The sequence below is a fragment of the Mandrillus leucophaeus genome, unplaced genomic scaffold (genome assembly GCF_000951045.1).
Source record: "Mandrillus leucophaeus isolate KB7577 unplaced genomic scaffold, Mleu.le_1.0 Scaffold139, whole genome shotgun sequence".
Taxonomy (NCBI): domain Eukaryota; kingdom Metazoa; phylum Chordata; class Mammalia; order Primates; family Cercopithecidae; genus Mandrillus; species Mandrillus leucophaeus.
Window position 1 is genome coordinate 2,759,907 of NW_012101354.1, and position 8,015 is coordinate 2,767,921.

Below are 8,015 nucleotides of genomic sequence, written 5' to 3' on the forward strand. Positions count from 1 at the left end.
CTTCTTCTTCTTCTTCTTCTTCTTCTTCTTCTTCTTCTTCTTCTTCTTCTTCCTTCTTCCTTCTTCTTCCTTCTTCTTCCTTCTTCTTCCTCTTCCTCTTCTTCTTCTTCTTCCTCTTCCTTCTTCTCCTTCTTCTTCTTCTCCTTCTCCTTCTCTTTCTCTTTCTTCTTCCTCTTCCTCTTCTCTCTTCTTCTTCTTCCTCTTTTCTTCTTTTGACAGGAGTTTGCTCTGTCACCCAGGCTAGAGTACAGTGGCAAGATCATGGCTCACTGCAGCCTTAAACTCCTGGTCTCAATCAATCCTCCCACCTCAATTTACCAAGTAGCTGGGACTACAAGTACCACCATACCTGGCTAATTTTTTTTTTTTTTCGACTTTTGTAGACAGGTTCTTGCTATGTTGCCCAAGTTAGTCTCAGAACTCCTGGGCTGAAGCAGACCTCCCACTTTAGCCTCCAAAAGTGCTGGGACTACAGGCATGAGCCACCATGCCTGGCCTCATGGTGTGCTTTTTTTTTTTATTTCTTTTTTTTTTTTTCCTGAGACAGAATTTCACTCTTATCGCCCAGGCTGGAGTGCAATGGCGCGATTTCGGCTCACTGCAACCTCCACCTCCCGGATTCAAGCAATTCTCCTGCCTCAGCCTTTTGAGGAGCTGGGATTACAGGTGTGCGCCACCACACCTGGCTAATTTTTTTGTATTTTTAGTAGAGACGGGGTTTCACCATGTTGGCCAGGCTGGTCTCAAACTCCTGACCTCAAGTGATTCACCCACCTCAGCCTCCCAAAGTGCTGGGGTTACAGGCGTGAGCCATAGCGCCTGGCCTTATGTTGTGCTTTTAAGTGACAAAAGCAAATAAGAAAATACAGGTAAAGAATTATTCCAATGCTTTTTAAAGTATGCGTGTTTATAGTTGTATCTCTTCTCTATTGGTCTGTCTTATCTATCTGGAAGGATATTTGCCAAAACAATAATAGCAAATACTTAACACAGACCTTATTATGTGCCAGAGAGTGTTTTCAGCACTTCGCATATGTTAGCTCATTTAATTCTCACAGCAGTAATAGGTACTGTCACTATCTCTGCTTTATAGATGATAAAGCTGAGACATAGACAGGTTAAGTAACTTGCCCAAGGTCAAAGAGCTGGAAGGTGGTAGATGTGGGATTCAAGCTTAGACAGCAGAGTCTGGGCTCTTAACTCCTATGCTATGTTAAAACCAAAATGTTATGACTTGTCTGATTTTTGTGTGTGTGTGCTTTTTATTTTCTATATTTTGGTGCTTAAATTTTGTTATATAATAAAAAATGTATTTTATAATTAGAAAAAGCACAGTATTTTATTAAAAATGCACATTTATTGCCTAGGCATGTGCTCCTTTTGGCTTCTCCAATTACTGTTCTCTATTAATGAAAATTAGTTTGTCTGTCTTGCTGGCTGAAATCTTAGACCCTGAGGAAATAAAAAATAGGACAGGTAAATTTTATGGCAGTAGAAGGGAAAGTAACAGGCTCTGTGGGACAGCAGAAGAGTACTGAGCCAGAAACAGCAAGATGAGGTTAATGAGGAGTATAATGCAGGTGGTTGTCACCAGAGAAAGGTTTTGTTTAGGCCAAGCCTTGTGCCTCATCTAAAATATGGTGGCATCGTGCTCTTTCATGTTACTTAAATTTTTCTTTAATTTATTTAACAAATATTCGTTAGATTTCTTCTTGCTGGGCACAATCAAGAATACAATGAAAAATCAGATAAGGAGATAAAATAAAAATAAAAAATATAGGCCAGGTGCCATGGCTCACGCCTGTAATCTCAGCACTTTGAGAGGCCAAGGCAGGTGAATCACCTGAAGTCAGGAGTTGGAGGACCCAGCCCGGCCAACATGGTGAAACCCTGTCTCTTCTAAAAATACAAAATTAGCCAGTGTGGTGGCAGGCCTGGGCAACAAGAGCAAAACTCTGTCTCAAAAAACAAACACAAAAACAAAAAACTGCAGTAACTGCACAGACAAAAATTCAAAGCTATATTCAATGAAAAAACAATGCATAGGTAAACAGTAGTAATCATGAAAGGGTGACAAGTACAGCTGCTACAGACATATGCCAGAACAGTTTCAATGAACTGGTGGAAATGGAAGCCCAGTTCAAATGGTTTGAAGAGCAAATGGGAGTTGAGGAAGTAGAGAGGAGAGATTTGGTGTACATTTCAAGAAGCTCGTTTGTGAGGAAGCTTAGTAGTTTAAAGGAGATACAGGTTGCAATGACTGTTTTATGAAGCTGGCTTTTGTTTTATTTGTTTTAAAATGAGGGTGCTGTGGGCTGCAGGAGGAATCCAGCAGAGAAAGAGAAATGGAAAATATAGAAGATAAATGAAACATTAATGGCACAAATTCCCTGAGGAAGCAGAAGGGGATGGAACTATGTACAATAACGGGGAAAGTTAACCTTGAATAGAATGGGCATTTACTCTATGCTAGAGGGAAGAGCTTTTGTTCAGAAACTTGTGTGAGGTAAGGATAGATTCAGCTGTGCACAGGCTTATAAATGTAGGGCCTGGAGGGTAAGGAAATTCCTTCCCATCCATACCAAGGCCTCAATTTTCTAAGTGAACTGGGAGATTAGGTCATCCTTTGAGAAGGAGCAAGGTGACAGTCATAAAGGAAGATGGTGGTGAAAGTTTAGAATAGAGATTGAAGGAATGAGAGAAGCGTTTTCTAACTTAAATTTGATATTTAAAGTTTTGTATTATTATCAGTCCACGGGTGTAATTTCCCCCAGCCGTACTTAGAATGTAGTAGCAGAGAAATCAGTTTCACTGATCCAACATTTAGGAGTTCATGAATTATTTATGTAAGGACTAGAGAGAACCAGTGCACGAACAGTTTGACTACGGGACCTGGGCTCCGCTAGATAGACTCAGAGAAAATGAAGACATCAAGAACTTGAGCTGGCTGTGGTGCTGAAAGAGGAGTGTGGGGAGTATGAGGGGTAAACAGATAGAGGGATAAGAGATTCATATAGGTTGTGGATTACTGGACTTTTAAGATTTCAGAGACGACAGCATCTTTGGAGAACCCATTGCAACTTCCCTGCTATATGACCTAGGGTGAGTTACTGAAATATTTTGGATCCTCTGTTTCTTATATGAAAAATGGGAAGCCAAGAGAATGCAACCACCAAATTAGCTTGTTCTGGAGACTGTGGACCCTGAGAGAATGAACAACCTCTACTAGAGACAGTGGGAAATAAATGCTTTCCTAGAGCTTTCTTTGAGCTAAATTGTTGAAACTTCTCCTGGACCCTCCAGTAAGTTCATTCTTGAGCTATTGCTAGTACAAATCTAAAACATCCTTAAGCAATAGGGTCATAAATGCAGTTACTTACTATAGTTACTTATGTGCCAAAAATAAGTTTTCTAAGTATCAAGAATGGCCTCGCTTGAATCACAATTCAAATATAGATAGAACTGTTGGTGTTCCATAGCCTGCTGATGTCAGAACCTTGGACAATGGGTTTAATCAAGCAACAGTTTGTGGATGGATGGGTCCTACTGTCAACATACCACAGTAGGGGTTGTTGTTTTATCACTGAAACTTTCCTATTAAATGTATAACAATTTTGACAAAAATTATTCATCTAATTAACTGTATGGATAAATATAGTCCCTCTGGTATATTTTTGAGATTTGGAAACAAAACTGAATTTCCTAACTCACGATCAATTCAACTATTTTTCTAGTGTATTTATTGAATATTGCTGATACTAGAGATTATTAATATATAATTATAATTCATAAAAACAGTATAGTTCACGAAATGTCCATCAGCATATGAATTGATAAATAAAATATGTTATATATACACAATGGAATATTTTTCAGCCTTAAAAAGGAAGGAAATTCTGACATATGCTACAATATGGATGAACCTTGAGGACATTATGCTAGGTAAAATAAGCCAGTCACAAAAAAAGACAACTACTGTATGTATGATTTCAAAGTACCTAGAGCAACCGGGCGTGGTGGCTCACGCCTGTAATCCCAGCTACTTGGGAGGCTGAGGCAGGAGAATGCTTGAACCTGGGAGGCGGAGGTTGCAGGGAGCTGAGACCGTGCCAGTGCACTCCAGCCTGGGCGACAAGAGCGAAACCCCATCTCAAAAAACACAAAGTACCTAGAGCAATCAAAAACATAGAGACAGAAAGTAGAATGGTGGTTGCCAAGGACTGGGGGGAGCAGGGAGAATGGAGACTTACTATGTAATTAATATAGTGTTTCAGTTTTGCAAAGTGAAAAGAATTCTGGAGTTGGATGGTGGTGATGATTGCACAACAATATTGATATGCTTAATACCATTGAACTATATATGGTACTTAAAAATGACTAGGCCAGGCGCGGTGGCTCAAGCCTGTAATCCCAGCACTTTGGGAGGCCGAGACGGGCGGATCATGAGGTCAGGAGATCGAGACCATCCTGGCTAACCTAGTGAAACCCCGTCTCTACTAAAAAATAAAAAAAAAAAACTAGCCGGGCGAGGTGGCGGGCGCCTGTAGTCCCAGCTACTCGGGAGGCTGAGGCAGGAGAATGGCGTGAACCCGGGAGGCGGAGCTTGAAGGGAGCTGAGATCTGGCCACTGCACTCCAGCCTGGGCGACAGAGCGAGACTCTGTCTCAAAAAAAAAAAAAAAAAAAAAAGACTAAGATACTGTAGTACATTTGTATTATGTATATTTTACCATAATAAAAAAATGGAAAAAAAACCCCACAGTGAAGTGTTTAATTTTTCTTTCACATTGCCTTTTCTCTTAATTTGGCTTTGCCCAGGTTCTCTTGAGAATCCCAAACCTTTTATTAGGCCAAATGATCTTGATTGGATTGAATCCAATGATCTCTTTAGCTTGAGCTGGGCTCTACAGAACTTGTTAATCCTTGCTTGGTTCTATGTGTTTGGTTTCATGGTATCTGTTGTATTAAGGATACTATTGACAACTGCATCCTAGAGCCTTGTCAAACCTGTTTGATTTAAATAAATAACTATTTTGAGAAAAATATGTACAGATGATCTAGTGAAAACATAAGCGTTATTGAATACCACCTACTATCTAAAGAGTTAATTTTCCTATTTAAGGGAATTCAGCCTAAAATTATGGTTTTGTGATTAAGATAGTGACATATTATTTTGGATACCTCAGGAAGCTTTTTTATTGTATCTTTTCCTAGTCTTAAAAATGTCTGAGAAATTCATATGGTCTTGACTCATTAATCATCTCAATAATTTGAACTCACCAAATTAGTAGGATTTTTTTTTATTATTCTACTTAAAATCTCTCAGGATAAAATAGAATAGAATTTAATTATTTCATAGGGAAATAATAAAGAAAAGGAATATTTCCAATTTGGAATTTTAAGAAAATATACTTTTTTTGTAGCAGTTATCCTTTTAGCACTAAAGGATACTAGCAGATTAATTATTACGAGAAATCTTCTTTGACAGATGAAGTTAGAAATGTCAAGTTGATCACTTCTGCTTTTGTGCCGTTGCTTACCTTATTTATTCATTTTATTTTTTTGAGACGGAGTCTCACTCTATTGCCCAGGTTGGAGTGCAGCGGCCTGATCTCAGCTCACTGTAGCCTCTGCCTCCCAGGTTCAACCGATTCTCCTGCCTCAGCCTTTCGAGTAGCTGGGACTACAGGCGTGCACTACCACACCCAGCTAATTTTTTGTAGTTTTAGTAGAGACAGGGTTTCACTATGTTGGCCAAGCTGGTCTCGAACTCCTAACCTCAGGTGATCCACCCACCTCAGTCTCCCAAAGTGCTGGGATAACAGACGTGAGCCACTGTGCTCGGCTTTACCTTTTATATTTCTGCATAGTATTATAATTATGTATTACCTCTCTGTGTCCCCTATAGAAGATGAGGACCTTGAAGATAGGGATAGTGCTATAATCTTATAACCCTAGAGCCTAGTTAACAAGTGCTAGGTTCGGTAGGTGATTGTTCAGGATCACCTAATACAATACAGCCCAATATAACACAACAGAACACAACACATTACAATACAATGTAATACCTTTGATTTATGTTATCTGAAGGCTGAAAGTTAGAGACTATTTAATAGGAACACATCACATGATTAATGGCTTCCACTGATTATGAATGTAGTATAACTTTAACTGTTTAGAAATTTAATTTCTAAGTATTTCTACAATTTATATAAATTTTAAATATAAATATACTTTTGATTGCAAATTACAGAATCCTGGATGGAATGGGCTTAAGCAATAATCGGAGATATATTGGTATATATGGCCAATCTGCAGAAAGGGTAAGGGTGGATTTGTTTTTATGGATGACTGGCACCAAGAGCTTGGATATTATCCAGAAATTTCTCATTTCTCTCTCTTCACTTTTCACTTTTCTCTTTCTGTATGGGCTTTAGTCTTTTAAGTTGCTGTCACCATATCTCAACTATAGCCTTAAGTAGCCCTGGGCTTACATATTTATGACCTTGTAACCCAAGAAAAATTCAGTTAGAAAATCCCAGGAAAGGGCTCTGATAGGTCAAATTTGGACTATGTGTTACCTTTGCATAAATCACCGAGGACAAGGCAGATGGGGGTATTATGCTTGAAACAAGCTGGGTTGGGAACTTATCTTTACCATCAGGGAAGCGGGATACTGTTATAGGCAAGTCTCTTCAAAATCACATGGTTGCAGTAGGAGAGAACCATTCTCTCCAAAGAAGAAAAGTACTGTTATGATGAGACAAAGTAATAAATATTCATTGCATAGTCTGTGACATATGTTGCTGGTTTTCTTCTAATTTCCATCTGGCCTTCTTTCTTAGTAAAAGAATTTTTAATTTTAACTTGGCAAATGGCCACCCAGAATAAATAATACTTATATCAGCCTCCTTTGCAGCTGAGTGTGGTCATGTGACCAAATTCTGGCCAATGGATGTAAGCAAAATGTTGTGTGCGCCTTCCAGGAAGTGTTCTTAAACTGAAGGGACATGCACTTTCTCAGTCCTTCCTGCTCCCTTTGGAAAACACTGGAAGGTCTATTTCTCCATAAAATTCTAGAAATCTCCAAGGAATGCTTGTATTTTCTAAAATCCATATTGGTAGTCACTTGTCCTGTTCTCCAAGTTGCCCTCACTCAAGGCCATTCATGCTCCAGAGCTCTGCAGATCCTTCTTGCAATCCGATAAACAGACTCACAGCAGTGTCTCCTCTGCTCTTTTGTCTCAAGTATGAACACAAGCACCTGACCACATCTACTTTTTCAGTTGTGTAGTTCATGTGGGGGCTTACTTCCCTGCCACAATAATTGGTCTAGGGCTAGAAAACCGACCCAAACTATTTCACTATCCCCTATATTAGACATAATGTATTTGTCTGAGGATGGTCACCTGACCCAATATGGTCTGATCAGAGCCTTTCCTTCAGATTTTTGAATTCGCACAGAGAAAGGTAGTCTTAGGTCCTCTCTGGTGGTGAGCACTGTGAGATGTGAGGCTCTGGAGTTGATATTCCCCTCTTGTGTGGAAGCAGTCAGTCTGTAGTGGGAGAGAATAATGCTCACATGCAGAAAGAAATTGTAATAGAGGCCACAGAGAATTCTGGAAACATTTTAGCCCTGTGTTTCAGTCTTTCCTGAGGTCTATCTTTTTTTTTCTTTTTTTTGAGACGGAGTCTGGCTCTGTTGCCCAGGCTGGAGTGCAGTGGCCGGATCTTAGCTCACTGCAACCTCCGCCTCCTGGGTTCAAGTGATTCTCCTGCCTCAGTCTCCCAAGTAGCTGGGATTACAGGCATCCACCACCACACCTAGCTAATTTTTTTGTATTTTTAGTAGAGACGGGGTTTCACCGTGTTAGCCAGCATGGTCTCGATCTCCTGACCTCGTGATCCGCCCATCTCGGCCTCCCAAAGTGCTGGGATTACAGGCTTGAGCCACCGCGCCCGGCCTCTTTTTTTTTTTTTAATGGAGTTTTGTTCTTGTTGCCGAGGCTGGAGACC